Raw genomic sequence first — 21,593 nt, 5'->3', positions numbered from 1 at the left:
CCTCCTACAGAGATGAACTGATCTTCATCTTGATTCATATATTCAACTCAAATTCATTCTTTTCATCTTCAAACTGAATAACACCAATTCACTTCACTTTTTATCATACAGTTCTAATTTTCCAGCCCTTTCAAATGTCTTTTTTAAAAAGTTCTCCATACACTGGGTGTGATGACCTTTTTGATGCAGGCCAGGCCAACTGCTCCACCCACTAAGCTGATTTCTGGCGGTAGCAGTACTTCCCAGCTTGCTAAAGTTCTGAAGTGCAGATTACCCCCACTTCCTGGGCAACAGTCTGGTCATTCTTCAGGAATGCCTATTTTGTCTTGGATCAAGTTCTCTCTTTCTCTGTGTTAGACTCCTAGTTTTGCACCTAAAATATTCCTGGAAACTTATACTGAAGTCCAGTGCTTGCCCCACTTGTGATTCCAGAAATCATCCTGGGAGAATATGAGGTCTCCATGAGAATATTTAAATTTTGTGCTTTTATTTTGATGCTTATCTAAAAAAGACCTTTATGTAGGCATGCTATGAATCATCTGGATGGCCACCTTCTAACAGAAGATTGACATATGGTTCCTGGGCTTGACTCTGCTTTTTTTTTTTTTTTTTTTTTTTTTTTTGCTGTACACGGGCCTCTCACTGCTGTGGCCTCTCCCGTTGCAGAGCACAGGCTCCGGACGCTCAGGCCAAGCGGCCATGGCTCACGGGCCCAGCCGCTCCGCGGCACGCGGGATCCTCCCAGACCGGGGCACGAACCCGTGTCCCCTGCATTGACAGGCGGACTCCCAACCACTGCGCCACCAGGGAAGCCCTTGACTCTGCTTTTGATTTAAGATCAAGGAGGTTCCGAGCAGTGATATTTGAATTGTAGCGGGCTAATGGGTAAAGAAGGGAAGCAAAGGCCAGATGTGTATTGTAAAAGCAAAGGTTTCACCATCTGTTTTGAAAAATATATATTCAATATATGTTGAATTTTTGCAGATAATAATGTGGTCAGCCAGATATGCCATCAATTAGAGATGTATGTCTGCAATACTAGCCTGTGAAATCTGACTTAAATAGTCTAAGGCATTCTGCGGTGCCGAGAGAACTTAAATATTGGTGTACAATTATTCTTAGAGTAATCTGACCACGTGTATTTATTATAAAGAACATATAACACATCAGGTAATTAAATTCTAATTAAAAAAATAAAGAATCTTAGACCAGAAGAAAAAAAAAAGCCAAAGTTTTCACAGTGGTTTGAATGGAAAAAAAGGAGGGAAGACTGAGTCACCACTCAGTAGTATAAGCATCCCATTTTTAATTTAAACTAATTTAAATTGAAGTCCTGCCACTTACAACCAAAAGAGTCTAGACTAATGCAAGTTCTAAATAAAATGTGTAAAAGTTTAAAAATAGACCAACAAATAGGAAAGATTGGAAACCATTCTAGGGTCTATCAAACAGAATGTATTAAGTAAATAATGACAGGTACATTCCCACTGTAGGGCGCTCATCCTCTGATACACTGATATGGAAAGATCTCCAGGATACACTATTAAGTGAAAAGTGCACAGTGCAAAGCAGTATATACAGTATATTGCCATTTGTATAAGAAAGCGGTAAAAATGTATATATTTGCTTTCATTTTCATAAAGAATCACTATCTGTAGGGGCTGGGGGCAGGTAAATGGTACTATATGTGAGAGTAAGACTTTTCTGTGGATTCCTTGTTATATCAGTTTGACTTTCGAACTGTGAAAATGTGCTACCTATTCAAAACCATAATAATAGCAAATATATCTACAGACTATTAGAGGGTGGCATCTGTTTCCAATGAGCTAGTAAATATAACCCCTCATTAAACTTTTCCCTTAGACACTCTCTTCTGGGATCTATTTCTAGCATTTGGTATTTTTTTCCTTTACAACTGAGCACAGCTCTCCACCTGAGAATACCCAGAGCAGCTGGTAGCCTCAACAAACTTGTCTCTTCTGAGAACTGTCTGAATAAATCCGACCAGAAAGTAAATTATGCATGTTTTCAAACTTCAGTTGGAATTAGAGCGAATTAGAGTATTTAGATAAAATTTGAATCCAATTAGTCCAAAAGGAAAAAAAATTACACTTTATTTCTACTAACCTCTAACTAAAATGAAACAGCGCCTTTTGTTATGGTGTAAGCAACAGACCAAAGTAATATCAACAACACTTATGACTTGATCACCAATAGAAATCACAGATATTCTCATATCACGTTACAATTGTTGTAGATATCTCAAAATATCATCATGCTCATCAGTACCTCAAAATTATAATAGTTATTAAACCCACCAATAGATCTTGCTATTTCTAAGTTCATAAAGATATACCTATATCTACACTTATCTACGTAAAACTATAATATAAATTTTCAAATAGTTGAATAACTTTTTCCATGTGATTGGCTCCTCGGTAATACCATGTATTTTCGCTTTGAAGTGCTAAAACTATAAAACTCTTAGAAGAAAAAACACAGGCGTAAATCTCCATGACCTTGGATTAGGCAATGGTTTGTAGAACATGACACCAAAAGTGTAAACAACTAAAGAAAAAAATAGATAAATTGGACTTCATCAAAATTTAAAACTTTCGTGATTCATATGATACCATCAAGAAAGTGAAAACACAACCCACAATATGGGAGAAACTGTTTGCCAATAATATATCTGACAAGGGACCTGTATCCACAACATATAAAGAACACAAAAAGCAATAATAAAAAGACAACCCAATTAAAACATGGACAAAGCATTTGAATATACATTTCTCCAGAGATATACAAACGGCCAATAAGCACATGAAAAGGTGCTTAACAGCATTAGTCATTAGGGAAGTGCAAATCAAAACCACAATGAGATACTACTTTATACCACTAGGATGACGATAATTTTTTTAAAATTAATAGCAAGTGTTGGTAGAGATGACAGAAATTGGAAGCCTCCTACATTGCTGGTGGGAGCTGCTTTGGAAAATAGTTTGACAGTTCCTTAAAAGGTTAAGCATAGAGCTACCATGTGACCTAGCAATTCCACTCCTATGTATATGCCCAAGAGGAATGAAAACATATGTCTATACAAAAACTTGTACACCAGTGTTCGTAGCAGCATTATTCATAAATAGCCAAAAAGCGAAGACAATCCAAATGTCCATCAACTGGCGAACAGGTAAACAAAATGTGGTATATCTATATGCCAGAATATGATTCAGCCAAATAAGCCAGACACAAAAAGACAAATACTGTATGGTTGCACTTACATGAGGAAACTACAACAGTTCTGTCTACAATAGTTTCTGTCATAGACACAGAAGGTAGAATAGTGGTTACCAGGGATTGGGGGTAGAGGAGAATGGGACTTTATTATTTAATGGGTACAGATCATGACAAATTCTAGAGATGGATGGTGGTGATGGTTGCACAACAACATGAATGTTTAGTGCCACTGAACTGTATACTTTAAAATGGTTAAATTGGCCAATTTTAAGTTATACATATTTTGCCACATTAAAAAAAGGAATGAAGTATTGATATGTACTACAGCATGGATGAGCCTTGAAAACATTAAGTGAAAGAAACCGGACACAAAACCTGTATATCATATCATCCCATTGATATGCTATATCCAGAATAGGTACACATATAATGATAGGAAGTAGATTAGTGGTTGCCCAGGGCCAAGAGAGAAGGGGAGGATGGAGATTTACTGCTAATGAGTACAAGATTTCCTTTGGGGATCATGATAATATTTTATAATTCAATATCATCGATTCTTGCACAGCTCTGTAAATATACCGAAAACCCATTGATTGTATGCTATAAATAGGTAAATTTTATGATAGATAAAATATATCTGAATAAAACTCTTTAAAAAACTGGAAAGAAAGATGCAAAATTTTCATTATTTGTAGATGCTTTGATTGTATACCAGGCAAGTCCAACAAAATCAACAGAAAAATCTTATAAACAATAAGTTGCAGTAGAGTGAATGGATTCCAAAATGATATATAACAACAAATACATTTCTATATGTAAACCACAACTACTTAGAAAGCATAAAGGAAAGATAGACCCCCATTTATAAGAGAAAAATGACCTATGAATAAAGTTATCAAGCAAAATATAATATGTAGATGAAAAACTTTTAAATGCAACTAAGGTACATAAAGGAATAATTATAATGGAAAGACATACTTTACTCCTGGCTAGAAATACTCAGTATTATAAAGATATCAATTCTCCCTAAATTAATCACTACCTTTAACATGGTCCCAATAAAAATACAAATAAAATTTGAGGGCAAAAACAGAGTCAAAGATTCTTATGAAAAAAATACAATAATAGCCAGAAGAACTCTGAAGGAGAAAAGCAATGAGAGGGGATAGACCTACCTCATATAAAGCATATTATAAAGCTCTATTAATTAAAGCCATTTGAAACAGGTGCACGATTAGACAGACAAATCAATGGAAAACAGATCCAAATACATATGGGAATCTAGTGTATGATAAATTTGGTATTTTAAATTAGTAAGGAAACACTAAATGGTAGTGGGATGACTTTAACAGGCCTTTCAAAGCCTGACATAAACCCCAAAACCATAAAAAGAAAAGATTTATAGATCTGACTACATAAAAGTAAAAATTTCTGCATAGAGAAAAAATAATAAAAGACAAACACTAATGCCATACAGAATCTTGCCTTAGGGTCTGTGCACTTGCTGTTCCCTCTCATCGGAATTCTCTCTTCCCAGATGGATACAGGCTCATTCTATCTTTACCTCTTTGAGTGCTCCTTCTTAGTTTCCCTTGCTGCCTCCAACTCATCTCTCCACCCAGGCCTCAATCTCTAGACCCTCTCTCCTCAGTATCTACATTCACTACTCCCTTGGTGACTTCATCTTGTCTCACACCCTTCAACTGCATTTGTTTGTAGTCAACCCTCAAATATAAACATATATATATACATCCCAGATTTCTCTCTAGAACACCAGTCTAGAACGCATCCAGCTTCCTACCTGGCATCGTCACTTAGTTGTCTAATAAACAGTTAAGGTGCAAAACTGAATTCTTGATCTTCCCTCACCCTTCCAAAACTTCTTTAATCACAAACTTTCCCGTCTCGGTTGATGGCAACTCCATCATTCCAGTGTTGGGGCCAAAAATCTTAGAGTCATCCTTGACTCCTCTCTTCTCATACCCTACATTCAGTATGTCAGGAAACATTTTTATTTTTACCTTCAAAATATAAGCAGAATCCAATCACTTTTGCCCTTACCATTGCTGACACCCTGTTGCAAGTCATCATCATCCCCTGCCTGGGTGATGACAGTAGCCTTTTAATGATTCTCTTTACTTCTCTCTTTCCTCCATAAAGTCTGTTTTCAACACAGCACTCAGATCGATCCTTCAAAAATGAAAGTTATGTCACATTACTCGTCTGTATAAAACTCTCCAGTGGTTCTCATCCATTTCAGAGTAAAAGCCAAAATCCATTCAATGGCCCACAAGGCCCTTCATGATGTCATCCATTTAAACTTGCAAACTCTCGATCTGGCACTCCTGATCCCTCTTAGCCTACTCTACTTTTTCTTTTACCCATAGCACATACCACCTACTAACATACACACATTGAATTTATTATTACATTTATTGCTTGTTTCTTCCCCCACTTGATTGTGTGAACCACGGGGGCAAGATTTCTTTTCTGTCTGCCTTGTTTTCTGCTGTAACCCAAGAGTCTAGAATTGTGCTTGGCACAGGGTAAGTACTCAATAAATATTTTTGAAATGAATGAATATCTGCATGTCTTACCTCCTCATTTCTTTCAGGTTTCTGCCCAAATGTCACCTTATTAGAGAGGCCTTCCCTGGCCACTATGTATAAAATAGCAACTCTCCCATCTCAGGCATTTCCTACTTCTTTTACAATGCTTTATTATTTTATTCTACTTAGCATCACCTGGAATATTATTTTTTTATTGCCTGTCTCTCTCCATTAAAATATGAGGGCAGGGACTTTGTTTTTTTCACCACTGTTCCCCAAAACCAAGCACACTACTTGACACTTAGTAGGCATTCAATAAATATCTAATGGAAGAGTGAACAAACGCCACAGATAAAGGGGGGATTTTCTTAATATTTATTAAGAAATAATGCCCTCATTTGACAAAGGAGGCAAGAATATACAATGGAGAAAAGGCAGTCTCTTGAGCAAGTGATGTTGAGAAAGCTGGATAACCTCATGTAAATCAGTGACGTCAGCACACTCCCTCACACCATACACAAAAATAAACTCAAAATGGCTTAAAGACTTAAATATAAAACATGACACCCTAAAACCCCTAGAAGAGAACATAGGCAAACATTCTCTGACATAAATCATAGTGATGTTTCCTTAGGTCAGTCTCCCGAGGCAATAGAAATAAAAGCAAAAATAAACAAATGGGACCTAATCAAACTTACAAGCTCTTGCACAGCAAAGGAGACCATAAACAAAAGGAAAAGACAACCTACGGACTGGGAGACAATATTTGTAAACGATGTGACTGACAAGGGCTTAATTTCGAAAATATACAAATAGCTCATATAACTCAATATCAAAAAACCCCAAACTACCCAATGAAAAAATGGGCAGAAGACCTAAATGGACATTTCTCCAAAGAAAACATACAGATGGCCAACAAACACATGAAAAGATGCTCAAGATCACTAATTATCAGAGAAATGCAAATCAAAACTACAATGAGGTATCACCTCACACAGGTCAGAATGGCCATCAACAAAAAGTCTACAAACAATAAATGCTGAAGAGGGTGTGGAGAAAAGGGAACCCTCTTACACTGTTGGTGGGAATGTAAACTGGTACGGCCACTATGGAGAACAGTATAGAGGTTCCTTAAAAAACTACAAATAGAGCTACCATATGATCCTGCAATCCTACTCCAGGGCATATATCCGGAGAAAACCATAATTCCAAAAGATACATGCACCCCAATGTTCATTGCAGCACTATTTACAGTAGCCAAGACATGGAAGCAAACTAAATGTCCATCAACAGAGGAATGGATAAAGAAGATGTGGTATATATATAAATGGACTCTTACTCAGCCATAAAAAAGAACAAAATAATGCCATTTGCAGCGACATGGATGGACCTAGAGATTATCATACTAAGTGAAGTAAGGCAGACAGAGAAAGACAAATATCATATGATATCACTTATATGTGGAATCTAATTTTTAAAAAAATGATACAAATAAACTTATTTACAAAACAAAAACAGACTCACAGATTTCGAAAACAAACTTAGGGTTACCAAAGGGAAAACACAGGGTGGGGAGGGATAAATTAGGAGCTTGGGATTAACAGACACACACTACTATATATAAAATAGATAGCCAACAAGGACCTACTGTATAGCAGAGGGAACTCTACTCAATATTCCATAATAACCTATATGGGTAAAGAATCTGAAAAAGAATGAATATATGTATATGTATAACTGAATCACTTTGCTGTACACCTGAAACTAACACAACATTGTAAATCAACTATACTTCAATAAAAATTTTTTTAAAAGATAGGTGAAAGAAAAAAAAAAACTAAAAATAGAGTTACCATATGATTCTGCAATCCCTCTCCTGGGCATATATCCAGAAAAGATGACAACTCTAATTCAGCAGTCCCCAACCTTTTTTGGCACCAGGGACTGGTTTCATGGAAGACAATTTTTCCATGGACGGGGGGTGAGGGGATTTATTGTGCACTTTATTTCTATTATTATTACACTGTAATGTATAATGAAGTAATTATACAACTCACCATAATGCAGAAATCAGTCGAAGCCCTGAGCTTGTTTTCCTGTAACTAGATGGTCCCATCTGGGGGTGACGGGAGACAGTGACACCTTACGTGTGTTGCTTATGTCCAGTCTTCTCCGTGATCTCGTTTTGGTTGCTGTCACTGCAGAAAACCCTGCTTCACAAAGACAGCATGCTGGAAATGGAAGCAGGCTTCTCAGTGCTTTCGTGGCAATCTCAGGATATTCCGCCTTGACTTTAATCCAGAACGTATGGAGATTTGAAGTTGTCGCAAACATACTTTTAAGGCCGCAGTCATTTGTGATCTCAAGCAGTTGATCCTCTTCTAGCACCGACAAAGTCGATTCACCTGGCTTATTCACAAATGGGCCGCGGATCCGTTCCTTCCCAGTTCGGGGGTCTTTTGTGGTTGGGAAGTAATGCTCAAACTCTTTTGAAAGCTGAGGTAGGTGACCGTGCACCAGCTGGGAGAAAGAAGACCCTGGCTCAGTCTCTTTCAAAATCTCTGCTAATGTCTGAAACATGTCAAAAATCCCAATGTTCACTCGTCGCCCCCATAATTCCAGTTTGGCTTTGAATGCAGCCACTTTATCTGCAGACTTGAACACAGTTGTTGTTCCCCCCGAAGTGACAGATTGAGTTCGTTGAGCAGGGTGGACAGTTCACACAGGTAAGCAAGTTTTGCAACCCATTCTGTGTCACTGAAATGTGCTGCCAGTGGTGACTGTTTTTCTAAAAGAAATCTCTGGAGCGGCTCTCATAACTCAAAAACTCTGGCCAGTGATCTACCTCTAGAAGCCATCTCACTTCCGTGTATAAGAGAAGACGTGTGTGCTCTGCGTCCAGCTCCTCACAGAGCTGCGCGAACAGACATGAGTTAAGGGCCTGTACTTTAATGGGGTTGATAATTTTAATCACAACCTGCAAAACGTTAAGTTCAGGTGACATTTTTCAGCTAGCCAGCATTTCTCTGTGGATGACACAGCGCGTAGACTCACATTCAGAAGTGACCTCTTTGAACCGAGTAGTGAAACCAGAAAGCCGTCCAGTCATGGCAGCCGCTCCGTCCGTGCACATACCAACACAAAATGACTAATTCAGTTATCCTGATATGTAATCATTCAAAGACTTGAATAGGTCTGCAGCTGTGGTGTTGGTTGGCAACAAAAGTGCACATAACATCCTCATGCACATCCTGCTGAAAAACAACAGAAACAAGCGTTGTTGCCTTGTCAACATCAGTAGACTTGTCAACTTGGACGGCATACCACGGTGACTCATTAATCCTCTCTAAAAACTGTGCCTCAGTATCCTCTGCTATTTCATCAAGTCGTCTAGTTATGGTGCTAGCCGAAAGAGGAACACGTGCCACCTTTTGAACTGCAGCCTCTCCTAAAAGTTCACGACAAATGTCCTCAGCAGCAGGCAGGATCAACTCTTCACCAACAGTAAAGGTCTTCTTAGCTTTAGCAATGCGGTTAGCCACTAAGAATGAGGCTCTCAGTGCAGACACATTTGATGAACTGGTGGCCTTCAGTAATTGCTTCTGTTCTTTGTGCTCACATTTTATTCTTTTGAAACACTCCAATGGCTTGTCTTTTAATGCAGGGTGCTTGGTCTCCATGTGGCAAAGCAGTTTTGAAGCTTTCATAGCTTCATTGGTCACCCCACAGTATACAAAGCGGGCTTGGAGAATGTGAATCACCTGTTGCAATGAACACATAATTTAAGTAGGACTCTTGGTATTTTCTTTTAAACGCAGCTTTCTTTTTGTTGGCAGTCTTAGAGTCTTCTGCTGTCTCATCATTGGGTCTTTCCCCCTTTCCAAAGAAGCTCTCCAGCGACATTTGTTTTTCACTCATTTTGGCTAGGGTTAGCTTGTGGGCTTACCAAAACTGTGACTGCGACAAGTGCACAGCGTGGGAAAGAGGCAAGGAGTGGTAAATAAAATAATGGGCGGGCTATGCTTGGACTAAAACGTGTCAGATTCGGACTTAAAGCCTGTCACCAGATGCAGCTTAATTGTCACTTTCACTCACTGATAGGGTTTTGATGTGAGTGTGCAAGCAATTCATTTATTATGGCCCCTGTGCAGTCACTCCTCTCTCTAATGATAATCCATATCTGCAGCCGCTCCCCAGCACTAGCGTCACTGCCTGAGCTCCACCTCAGATCATCAGGCATTAGATTCTCATTAGGAGCGCGCAACCTAGATCCCTCGCATGCGCAGTTCACAGTAGGGTTCGCGCTCCTATGAGAATCTAACACCGCCAATGATCTGACAGGAGGCGGAGCTCAGGCAGAAATGCGAGCGATGGGGAGTGGCAGATGAACTTTGCTTGCTCGCCCACGCTTACCTCCTGCTGTGCGGCCCAGTTCCTAACAGGCCACGGACCAGTACCAGTCCGTAGCCCAGGGGTTGGGGACCCCTAGTCTAATTTGAAAAGATACATGCAGCCCCAGTGTTCATTGCAGTACTATTTATAGTAGCCAAGACATGGAAGCAACCTAAATGTCCATTGACAGAGGAATGGATAAAGAAGATGTGGTACATATATACAACGGAATATTAGCCATAAAAAGAATGAAATAATGCCATTTGCAGCAACATGGATGGGCCTAGAGATTGTCATACTAAGTGAAGTAAGTCAGACAAAGACAGATATCATAGGATATCACTTATACGTGGAATCTACAAATAATACAAATAAATCTACATACAAAACAGAAACAGACTCACAGATATAGAAAACAAGGTTACAAAAGGGGAGGGGAGAGGGATACATTAGGAGTATGGGATTAACACATACACACTACATATATAAAATAGATAAGCAACAAGGATTTACTGTATAGCACAGGGAACTATATTCAATATCTTGTAATAACCTATAATGGAAAATAATTTTAAAAAAGAATATATATATATATATATATATATATATATAACCAAATCACTTTGCTGTATACCTGAAACTAACACAATACTGTAAATCAACTATATTTCAATTTAAAAAAAGAAATAATGCCCTCAAGTTCCACCCATGTTGTCACAGATAGTAGAATTTCATTCTTTATAATGGCTGAATGATATTCTATTGTATATATACTACATTTTCTTTATCCATTCATCTGTCAAGAGACACTTAGATTGTTTTAATATCTTGGCTATGTGAATAATGCTGCAATGAACATAGGAGTGCTGATACCTTTATGAGATCCTGATTTCAATTCCTTTGGATATATACCCAAAGTAGTAAAATGTTGGTATCTGGAAACTGCAACAGCCACAAAAGTATATTTTAGTATCCAGAGTGACCACTAAGAAAACTACAAAAAGAGACAGGCTCTAAAAAACTTTAAATGAATCAAGAAATAATCCTAAAAAGTGTTCAAGAATCTCACAGGAAGTTAGAAAACAGAGGAACAAGAACCAGAGGAAACAAAAACTGAAAGGGACAGACACAGTTCTAACATATCAATAGTTATCTTAAATGTAAATGGCCCAAATATACCAATTAAAAGACAAAGAATGTCCTGGATTCTGGTCTGGCATGTAAGAAGCTTGGGAGTTGCCACTCTGTCCTAACAACAAGTAAAAAGCTGAACAAACTGAAAAATCAACAACTCTTTTTAGATCTGTAAGGTAAGTGAAGTCACAGGGCAAACCATTGCCCCCCAAATTGGAGAAAGCAACAGGTGAATGCAGAGACTCACAACTTAATGGAGAAGAAACCTCCATGGGAACCAATATGGAGTAAGAAAACCTGAACTGTAATTGATGGATTGCTGGAGGCTCAGTGTGAGCAACTCTGAAAGTTAAAAACACCATAGGACCCAGTCATGGGGGGAGGGGTGGAATTCCCACACCTTCTGGAGTTTTACCTCCTGGAGCTCTACTAGGTTCTCACAGTGAATACTGAAGAAAAATCCCCTCGTGCTTCCTAGGATTTGCCCCTGGGCCACTATAGCTTATTTTTCAGCCAGTGTTTCATCAGAGGTTGTGTTTAATCCTCTAGTACCAGTGAGACTTCCACTCTGGGTTGATGGGTCTGTGTGCAACTGGGGGAATGTTTTCAAGTCTGCTGCATGCCCTGCTCTGATTGCTCCTGAGTAGGTGCAGCCTAGGGCATGCACACAGCCTTTTGGGCCCCCAGGGATGAGTGTGATCCTAGTAGGGTTCTTATTATCTCTCTTCCTGATTCTGTGTTTAAGTTCTAGGTAGCTTCACTTGTTGCTACTAGTCTCACAGAGCTACCAGCCCTCCCTTAAGAGCTTGCTACCAAGATTGCCATTGTTTTAAATAACACCTTCTGCCAGAGTTTCAGAGTCCTTCATCCTTACAGTCTGCCTCTCTCGCTGGGCAGAACCTCCACGCTATCCCACTGGAGCTGGAGGGTGGGTCAGTGGTCTGTTTCTCTCTGAATGACACCCATTTTCTACAAGCAGGTAGTGTAGGGGAGATAACAGCCCCCGATCTCTTTTGTTTGCTTGCCCTCCAAGCATGGAACCTATAACCTCTGAGTGAGCTGGGGCAGGAGAGATTGGAATCTCAGTATTCTCAGCCTGTCATGATTGGGGCAGAGCCCTTGCCCTACAAATGGAAGCTGAGGAGAAGAAGGGAGCACCAGTCCTCTTAGCTGTACCTCCCTGAATAGTGGTTCTGCAACATGGGATCAGGGGAATGAGGGATGCTACCAGCCTGCCTATTCAATTGTGAGATAGTAGCCCTAGACTAGGAACTGGAGCAGAGGGAGCCCTCTTCTTAGCTACAGCTGGCTGGAATAGAACTCCCATCACTGACCTGGGATAGGGTAGGGGATGGGAGCATGTTTGGCTTAAATGCCACAGTCTCTCATTGTTATTACCAAGATTTAGTAGGTTTTCTTGAATAAATGTTTCTCCATGTTCTTTATGTCTTGAGACAATTTCCAGAGACTTTAAATGTTTGTGTGTGTGTTTTTTTAAAAAACAATTTTCACCCATTAAACGGTTGTTTTGCTGGGGAGAATGTCTGCCAAGCTCTTCACACTGCCATTCCAATTTTTTTTAATCTCTTATTTTTCTCTTGTCTAGTTAACATTAGCCAGTATGTTCAGAATAATGTCAAGTAGGAATGGTGGACCTCCAAGTCTTATTCCATACTTTAAAGAGAATAGAAGGTTTAATTTTAGTGACTGTTAAGTCATTAATGCCTGATAATTGCATCAAAAAGTCCTAAGGGACAGAAATTTGAGCCCCCTGCTTTGGGGAACCATACTCAGAGTTCAGAGTCTTTAAATTATGTCATGTTATCATGCACATCGAGAAGATTAGCTCCTTACTTGGGGTGGTTTGTTCACAAGTCTAGGCAAACAGCTCCAATGAGATTGCTTGCTTCTAGTTTGACCTCAGGTGACTGCTCCCGGCTCAAGCATTAGGTCGTCCCCAAGTACATCTTTAGAGTGACCATAGCCTGGGGCTGCGTATGCATATCTTAATAGAACCTCTTTCACAAATATAACCTCTCTCTTCTGCCATATCAGTCTATTCCTCTCCAGTGGAATTATTCCCTTAGCATACAACATGCTCAGGATTTAAGTAGCCTGAAATAATCTTCCCTTATAGTTGCTAGTCTTTCGAGTTCTGTCATCTCATCCCTCTTGTTTCAAGAGCCATGTTGAAAGAGTTACGTTTTCTTTACTGCCTCTGCTGTTCCACCTTCTCATTTAATTCATCCCTAGTTCTCTGCTTTCTCTAAAAGTGACCTCCAAAATGGCCTCATCTCTGTCTTCATTTTCTAGACCTTTTTACTGCATTTGACCCCACGGACCAAACCTTCCACTTTCAAATTATTTTGCCTCCCTTGGCTTCATTGACAATATGTTCTCTAACCCCCTCTGTCTATTCCTTCAAGTTATTTTGCTAGATTCCTTCCCAAATTCTCAGCAAGTGTGGCTTCTCCTGTATTCTGTTCCAGTAACTTCATCCTCCCAGAAACCCTGGGAAAGTACTATCAGTGTTTTGCAGTTAGATCCTAAAAGTATAGCTTGGGATATGACATCCCTTTTGAATTCTCCTTTTTTTTTTTTTTTTTTTTTTTTGCAGTACGCGGGCCTCTCACTGCTATGGCCTCTCCCGCTCCGGAGCACAGGCTCCGGACACGCAGGCCCAGCGGCCATGGCTCACAGGCCCAGCCGCTCCGCGGCACGTGGGATCTTCCCGGACCGGGGCACGAACCCGCGTCCCCTGCATCGGCAGGCGGACTCTCAACCACTGCGCCACCAGCCAAGCCCTCCCTTATTTCTTAACTGCCTCTTCTTAAACATTTCTACCTCCATACTTCCTCCAGGGAAGAGTAATAAGCACTTGTCTGCCACTTGCTAGATATTATGCGAGGTACTTATACATTCTCCCATTTAATCTTCTCACTAATAAGGCAGATATCATCACTGTAGATCTACAGATGAGGAAATTGAGAGAAAGGAAAAACTCCTTACCAAAGGCCCCACAGTGTAAAGAAGTCAGGATTTAAGGCCAAATGTTTCTAATTTCTATTGCCATTCTCTTTCTGAATATGCAACACTACAAGTTATGCTCAAAATGTCTAAAACCAAACATATGATTCTCCTCTACTACCAAACCAATTCCTCCTCCAGATTTTTATATTTATGCTAATGACGCTATCATTGCCCCATTCATGCACGCTGGGGACTTCAGACTTACCCTCAACTTTTCTCTTTTTCTCTGCCCACATCCAACAAGTGGTCCTGGTGGCACTGCCTTTTCATTCTCTCCCATCTGCCATTCTCCTTTGCAGATCAATTTCTACCACCCTAATTTAGGCACCTCAATTTGTTACTGAATTGGTTTTGTGGTCTCTAGTCTTACCCACCTTTCACATTTACTGTCCAATCCGTTTATCCATCTTCCTCTAAGGCAAGTTCCATCCATCTCTAGCCTGTTTCCCCATCTGTAAATGAAAGGATTGGCTGGGTTATAATAGGGGCTCCTAACTGTTTCACCACCCAAGACCCCTTTCGTTTCGTTTTTAACCTGTGGAGCCCATGATTAGAAAATTTTTTCTAATGTTAAAATTTTCCTTTGTTAAGAAACAATTAACTTATTTTCCCATTTAAAAAAATTCATCAGACTTTCACAACTGCCAATCAATGCTTGTGATTAGTGTCCCAGTTTGACCGATTCTAGCCTACAACAAGTAATATTGATACTGTAGTTGATCTGCACAGCTTTATTACGGAGAAGTACATGGTTCCCTTTAATCTTTCTGAAATCTTTTTTTAAATTTTATTTTTTTATTGAAGTAAAGTTGATTTCCAATGTTGTGTTAGTTTCAGGTGTACATCAAAGTGATTCAGTTATGCATATATATATATATGTATTCTTTTTCAGATTCTTTTCCCTTATAGGTTATTACAAAATATTGAGTATAGTTCCCTGGAATCTTGACAATCGCTCCAGAATTCCAGTGTAGTTGCCAGTGCCCCCTGGCTGGCGACCATTGGGTGAGTAATCTCTAAGGAATATTCCAGCCCTGCCAGTCTGTTATTCCTAAAGTACAGCACTGATCATGTATCTTCCCTGTTGATTATTTTGTAAGGGCTCCCCATTGCCTCCTAAATTAACTACAAACTACTTAGCCTGGAATTCAAAGCCTGCCACGCTCCAGCCCTTAACATAATGTTTTTTTCAAATTGTGAGCTGACAGCCGTGCTTGCATGAGCAACAAACTATTAAGCACAAGCATACATGCAGAGTTTACCGTCCTAATCACAAATAAAACTGACAACAAAGTTAATCTGACACATATTTAATGATATACCTAATGGTTATTGTGTTGGGTGGTAATTAGTCATAAATGGTAAGCAGTATGCATAAATGATTGTAATTAGTATTACTTTTCCACACTCAGACCAATTTTTCCAGTTTCCTTCCATACTATTAGACCTTCAGCATCCCTAATCAGCATCCGTGCTAACAATTTTCGCTGATACCGTGTACCACTTAATCATCATCATCACATACATGCACACACTCTTCCATACATTATGAGACAAAAGGTCCTGGCTCTTCCTCTCCAGCAGCTGAGGTTCTGCTGTGCCCCCACCCCGACTGCCTCCTGCCACTCAGGACTGAGGTTCCCCTGTGATAGGGCCACTGCTTTCTCTCCTTCCTCCTGTCCAGCCCCCAACCCCAAGCCCAAAGCCTCTTCTACTCATCCTTATATTTGGGGTGCTCTGAGTGGCTCATCTCCATCTCAATACCAGAAGGCTTCAGGCTGCAGAAATTCAGTCCCTTACAACTATACTGCTTCAGAGAGAGAAGGAGGGGCTACAGTATGTCCCTGAGTTGTGTTGGTGGAAGGAGGAAGGCCAATAAGAGAAGGGCCTTTCAACGTTGTCAGTATTGGATAGAAAACATTATAAAGAGAGGGGGCAGACACTGGGCGCTCAGAGAGGAGAGACAGAGTTACATCAGAACATGGTCATGTCTAAAACTTTATCATTCCAAACACAGGTATTAAAATGAAGGCAACCCAATCAAAAATTAGGCAGAAGGCCTAATAGACATTTCTCCAAAGAAGACATACAGATGGCCAAGAGGCACATGAAAAGCTGCTCAACATCACTAATCATTAGAGAAATGCAAATCAAAACTACAATGCGGTATCACCTCACACCAGTCAGAATGGCCATCATCAAAAAATCTACAAATAATAAATGCTGGAGAGGGTGTGGAGAAAAGGGAACCCTCTTGCACTGTTGGTGGGAGTGTAAATTGATACAGCCACTATGGAGAACAGTATGGAGGGTCCTTAAAAAACTAAAAATATAATTACCATATGACCCAGCCATTCCACTACTGGGCATATACCCAGAGAAAACCATAATTCAAAAAGACACATGCATCCCAGTGTTCACTGCAGCACTATTTACAATAGCCAGGTCATGGAAGCAACCTAAATGCCCATCGACAGATGAATGGATAAAGAAGATGTGGTACATATATACAATGGAATATTACTCAGCCATAAAAAAGGAACGAAATTGGGTCATTTATAGAGACGTGGTTGGACCTAGAGACTGTCATACCTAGAGACTGTTATACAGAGTGAAGTAAGTCAGAAAGAGAAAAACAAATATTAGGTATTAATGCATATATGTGGAATCTAGAAAAATGGTACAGATGAACCAGTTTGCAAGGCAGAAATAGAGACACAGATGCAGAGAACAAACGTATGGACACCAAGGTGGGTAAGCGGGTGGGTGGGGTGGTGGGATGAAATGGGAGACTGGGATTGACATGTATACACTAATATGTATAAAATAGATAACTGATAAGAACCTGTTGTATAAAAATAAAATTCAAAAAAAAATAAGAAACCCAAAAAACACAAGACCTGAAACAGTAAAATTCCTAGAAGGAAACATAGGAAAAAAGCTCCTTGATATTGTCCTTGACAGTGATGAAGGCAAATAATGCAACTAGAGATTATCACACTAAGTGAAGTAAGTCAGACAGAGAAAGACAAATACCATATGATATCATTTATATGTGGAATCTAAAATCTGGCACACTGGGCTTCCCTGGTGGCGCAGTGGTTGAGAGTCTGCCTGCCAATGCAGGGGATGCGGGTTCGTGCCCCGGTCCGGGAAGATCCCACATGCCGCAGAGCGGCTGGGCCCATGAGCCATGGCCACTGAGCCTGCGCGTCCGGAGCCTGTGCCCTGCAATGGGAGAGGCCACAACAGTGAGAGGCCCGCGTACCGCAAAAAAAAAATAATAATTAATTAAAAAAAAGTCTGGCACAAATGAACCTATCTACAAAACAGAAACAGACTCACAGACATAGAGATCAGACTTGTGGTTGCCAAGGGGGAGAGGGGGAGGGAGAGGGAAGGACTGGAAGTTTGGGGTTGGCAGATGCAAACGATTACATTTAGAATGGATAAACAACAAGGTCCTACTGTATAGCACAGGGAACTGTATCCAATCTCCTGGGATAAACCATAATGGAAAAGATTATAAAAAAAGAATGTCTGTATGTGTATAACTGAGTCACTTTGCTGTACAGCAGACATTGGCACAGCACTGGAAATCTACTAGACTTCAATTAAAAAAATAAAATACATAAAATGAAGGCAAATAAGAAACCAATTTTGCAGTTATTTGAAAATATTCAAGTGATTTTTTTTAAGTTGCTACTCATATTTTCTGTATCATATGCAGAAGTCAGGAGAGCAGGAGAGCAGCACTGGCATATCCCCTTTGCTGGCTCACTGTGTGACAGCAGGCAAGCCAATGGCTTCTTCAGTTTTGCATCTGTAAAACGGGTTTTAATTCCAATCATGTTACGATTTGCCTAGGAACCCAGCCTCAAAATCTTGGAGATGTCTTCAATGTCTGTCATACACTCTTCATCTTGTTGGCTACCAAGTTCTGTACACACTGGTTCCTAAATAACTTGAATTAATTTGCCTCTCTTCATCCTTACTGCCAGTACCTTAATTCAGGCCACCATCATCTCTCATCTGGACCACTGTGATAGCCCTCTAACTGGTCTCATCTCCATTCATGCTATTTTCAAATCCATTCTCCTCATGGCACCTAGAGTGATCACTTTTTAAATTGCCGTAAAAATTGTGTCACATAAAATTAATCATTTTGGGCTTCCCTGGTGGCGCAGTGGTTAAGAATCTGCCTGCCAATGCAGGGGACACGGGTTCGAGCCTTGGCCCGGGAGGATCCCACATGCTGCGGAGCAACTAAGCCCGTGGTGCTACAACTACTGAGCCTGCGCTCTAGAGCCTGTGCTCGGCAATGGGGGAAGCCATGACAATGAGAAGCCCGTGTACCACAACGAAGAGTAGCCCCTGCTTGCCTCAACTAGAGAAATCCCACGCGTGGCAACGAAGACCCAACACAACCAAAAATAAAAACAAATTAATAAAAAAAAAAAAAAAAAAAAAAATTAATCATTTTAAGTGTGCAATTCAAAGGCGTTTGCTACATTCCCAGTGTTGTGCAACCATCACCTCTAACTAATTCCAAAATATTTCTATCTCCCCAAAAGAAAACTCCATACCCATTAAGCAGTTACCTCCCATTCTCCCTCCCCCTACCCCACCAGAAACAACTAATCTGCTTTTTGTTTCCTAGATTTGCTGATTCTAGATATTTCATATAAATTGAATCATATAATATAATGACCTTTTGTTTGTTTTCTTTTGCTTAGCATATTTTTAAGGTTCATCCATGTTGTAGGATGTATCAGTACATCATTGCTTTTTATGGCAGAATAATATTCCATTGTATGGATATACCACATTTTGGCTATCCATTCATCAGTTGATAGATGTTTATTGTCATTTTTCCATCTTGAGGCTAATGTGAATAGTGCTAATATGAACATTCATATGCATGTATTTGTTTAAATATGTTTTCAATTATTTTGGGTATATAGTGGAATTACTGGTTCATATGGTAATTCTATGTGTAATATTTTGGAGAACTGGCCAAAATGTTTTCCAAAGCACCATTTTACATTCCCACCACCAGCTTGTTGGCCATTTATTTATATTCCTTGGATAAATGCCTATTTAAGTCCTTGACTACACTTTAATCAGGTTGTCTTTTTGTTATTGAGTTCAAAGAGTCCTTTATATATTATGGATACTAGACCCTTAATAGATATATGATTTGCAAATATTTTCTCCTATTTTGTAGTTTGTCTTTTCACTATCTTGATAGTGCCCTCTGAAGCACAAAATGTTTTTAATTTTGAAGAATTCCATTTTATCTATTTTTTTCTTTGTTGCTTGTGTTTTGATGGCATATCTAAGGATCCATTGCCAAATCCAATGTCATGAAGATCTACCCCTATGTTTTCTTCTAGGAGTTTTATACCATTAGTTCTTACATTTAGGTCTTTGACCCATTTTGACTTAATTTTTGTATATACTGTGAACTAGGAGTCCAACTTCAATCGTTTGCATGTGGCTATTCAGTTGTTCAGACACCATTTGTTGAAAAGACTATTCCTTCCTAATTGAATGGTCTTAGCACCCTTGTCGAAAATCAATTGACAATAGATGTATGAATCTATTTCTGGACTCAATTCTATTCCACTGATCTATATGTCTATCCCTTTGCCAGTACCACAATGCTTTGATTACTGCAGCTTTGTATTAAGTTTTCAAATTGGAAAGTTTGAGTCATCCAATGTTAGTTTTGTTTTTCAGGATTGTTTTGAATATTTGGGGTCCCTTGCAATTCCACATGACTTTCAGAATCTACTTTTCCACTTCTGTAAATAAAAAGGTCATTGGGATTTTGATAGGGATTGCATTGAATCTGCAGATCAACTTGGATAATATTGTCATTTTAACAGTATTAAGTCTACCAGTCCATGAACATGGGCATCTTTCCATTTATTTAGGTCTTCATAATTTATTTCAAATTTTTTTGTACTTTTTAGAGGATAAGCTTTACACTTCTTTTGTTAAATTTATTGCAAATTATTTTATTCTTTTTGATGCTACTGTAAATAGAATTGTCTTCATAATTTCATTTTAAGATTGCTAATTGCTAGTGTATAGAAATTCAACATATTTTGGGATGTTGATTTTGTATACTATAACTTTGTTGAATTCATTTATTAGCTTTAATATGTTGTGGATTCTTTAGGATTTTTAAACATGTAACATCATATCATCTGAAAATTGAGTTTCATTCCTTCCTTTCCAACTTGGAGATCGTTTGTTTTTTTCTTTCCCTGCCTAATTGCCTGAGCTAAAGCTTCCAGTACAATGTTGAACAGAAGAGGTGACAGTGGGCATCCTTCTCTTGTTCCTTAGGGGAAAAGTTTTCAGTCTTTCACCATTGAATATTATATGAGCTATGAGTTTTTCATATAGGGCCACTATCATGTTGAGGAACTTCCCTCTGTTTCTTGTTTGTAAGTGTTCTTATCATGAAAGGATGATGGGTTTTGTCAAATGACTTTTCTGTGTTAATCGAGGCATGATTTTTTTCCTGTGTCTATTAATGTCTTGTATTACACTGAATGATTTTCATATGTTGAAGCATCCTGGCATTCTTAAGATAAATCCCACCTGGTTATGGAGTATAATCTTTTTAAGATGCTGCTGCATTCAGTTTGCTGGTTTCATGTTGAGGATTTTTGTATCTATATTCACAAGGGATATTGGTACATAGTTTTCTTTTCTTGTGCAGTCTTTGTATGGCTTCGGTATCAGGGTAATGCTGGCTTCATAGAATGAGTTAGGAAGCTTTAGCCCCTCACCTATTTTTTAAAAGAGTTTGAGAAGGACTGATGTTAATTTTTCTTTCAATGTTTGGTAGAATTCACCAAGAGCCATCTGGTCCTTGGCCGTTCTTTGTTGAGATGTTGTTTACTGATTCAATCTCTTTACTTGTTATAAGTCTTTCACTTATAATTTTGTATTTATTCTGAAGTCAGTTTTGGTAGTTTGTGTGCAACCAGGAACTTGTTCATTTCATATAGTTATCTAATTTGTTGACATACAATTGTTCACAGTGTTCTCTTATAATCCTTTCTGTTTCTGCAAGGTCTACAGTAATAATGCCACTTTCATTTATGATTTTAGTAATTTGAGTCTTCTCTCTTATTATCCTGGTTAGTCTAGCTAAGGGTTTGCCAGTTTTGTTGATCTTTTCAAAAAACCAACTTTTTGTTTCACTGATTCTATCTGTTGTTTTTCTATTCT

This window comes from Phocoena sinus, chromosome X (assembly GCF_008692025.1).
Source record: "Phocoena sinus isolate mPhoSin1 chromosome X, mPhoSin1.pri, whole genome shotgun sequence".
NCBI lineage: Eukaryota > Metazoa > Chordata > Mammalia > Artiodactyla > Phocoenidae > Phocoena > Phocoena sinus.
The sequence above is the reverse complement of the archived record's forward strand: the minus strand, read 5'-3'. Positions refer to the sequence as shown.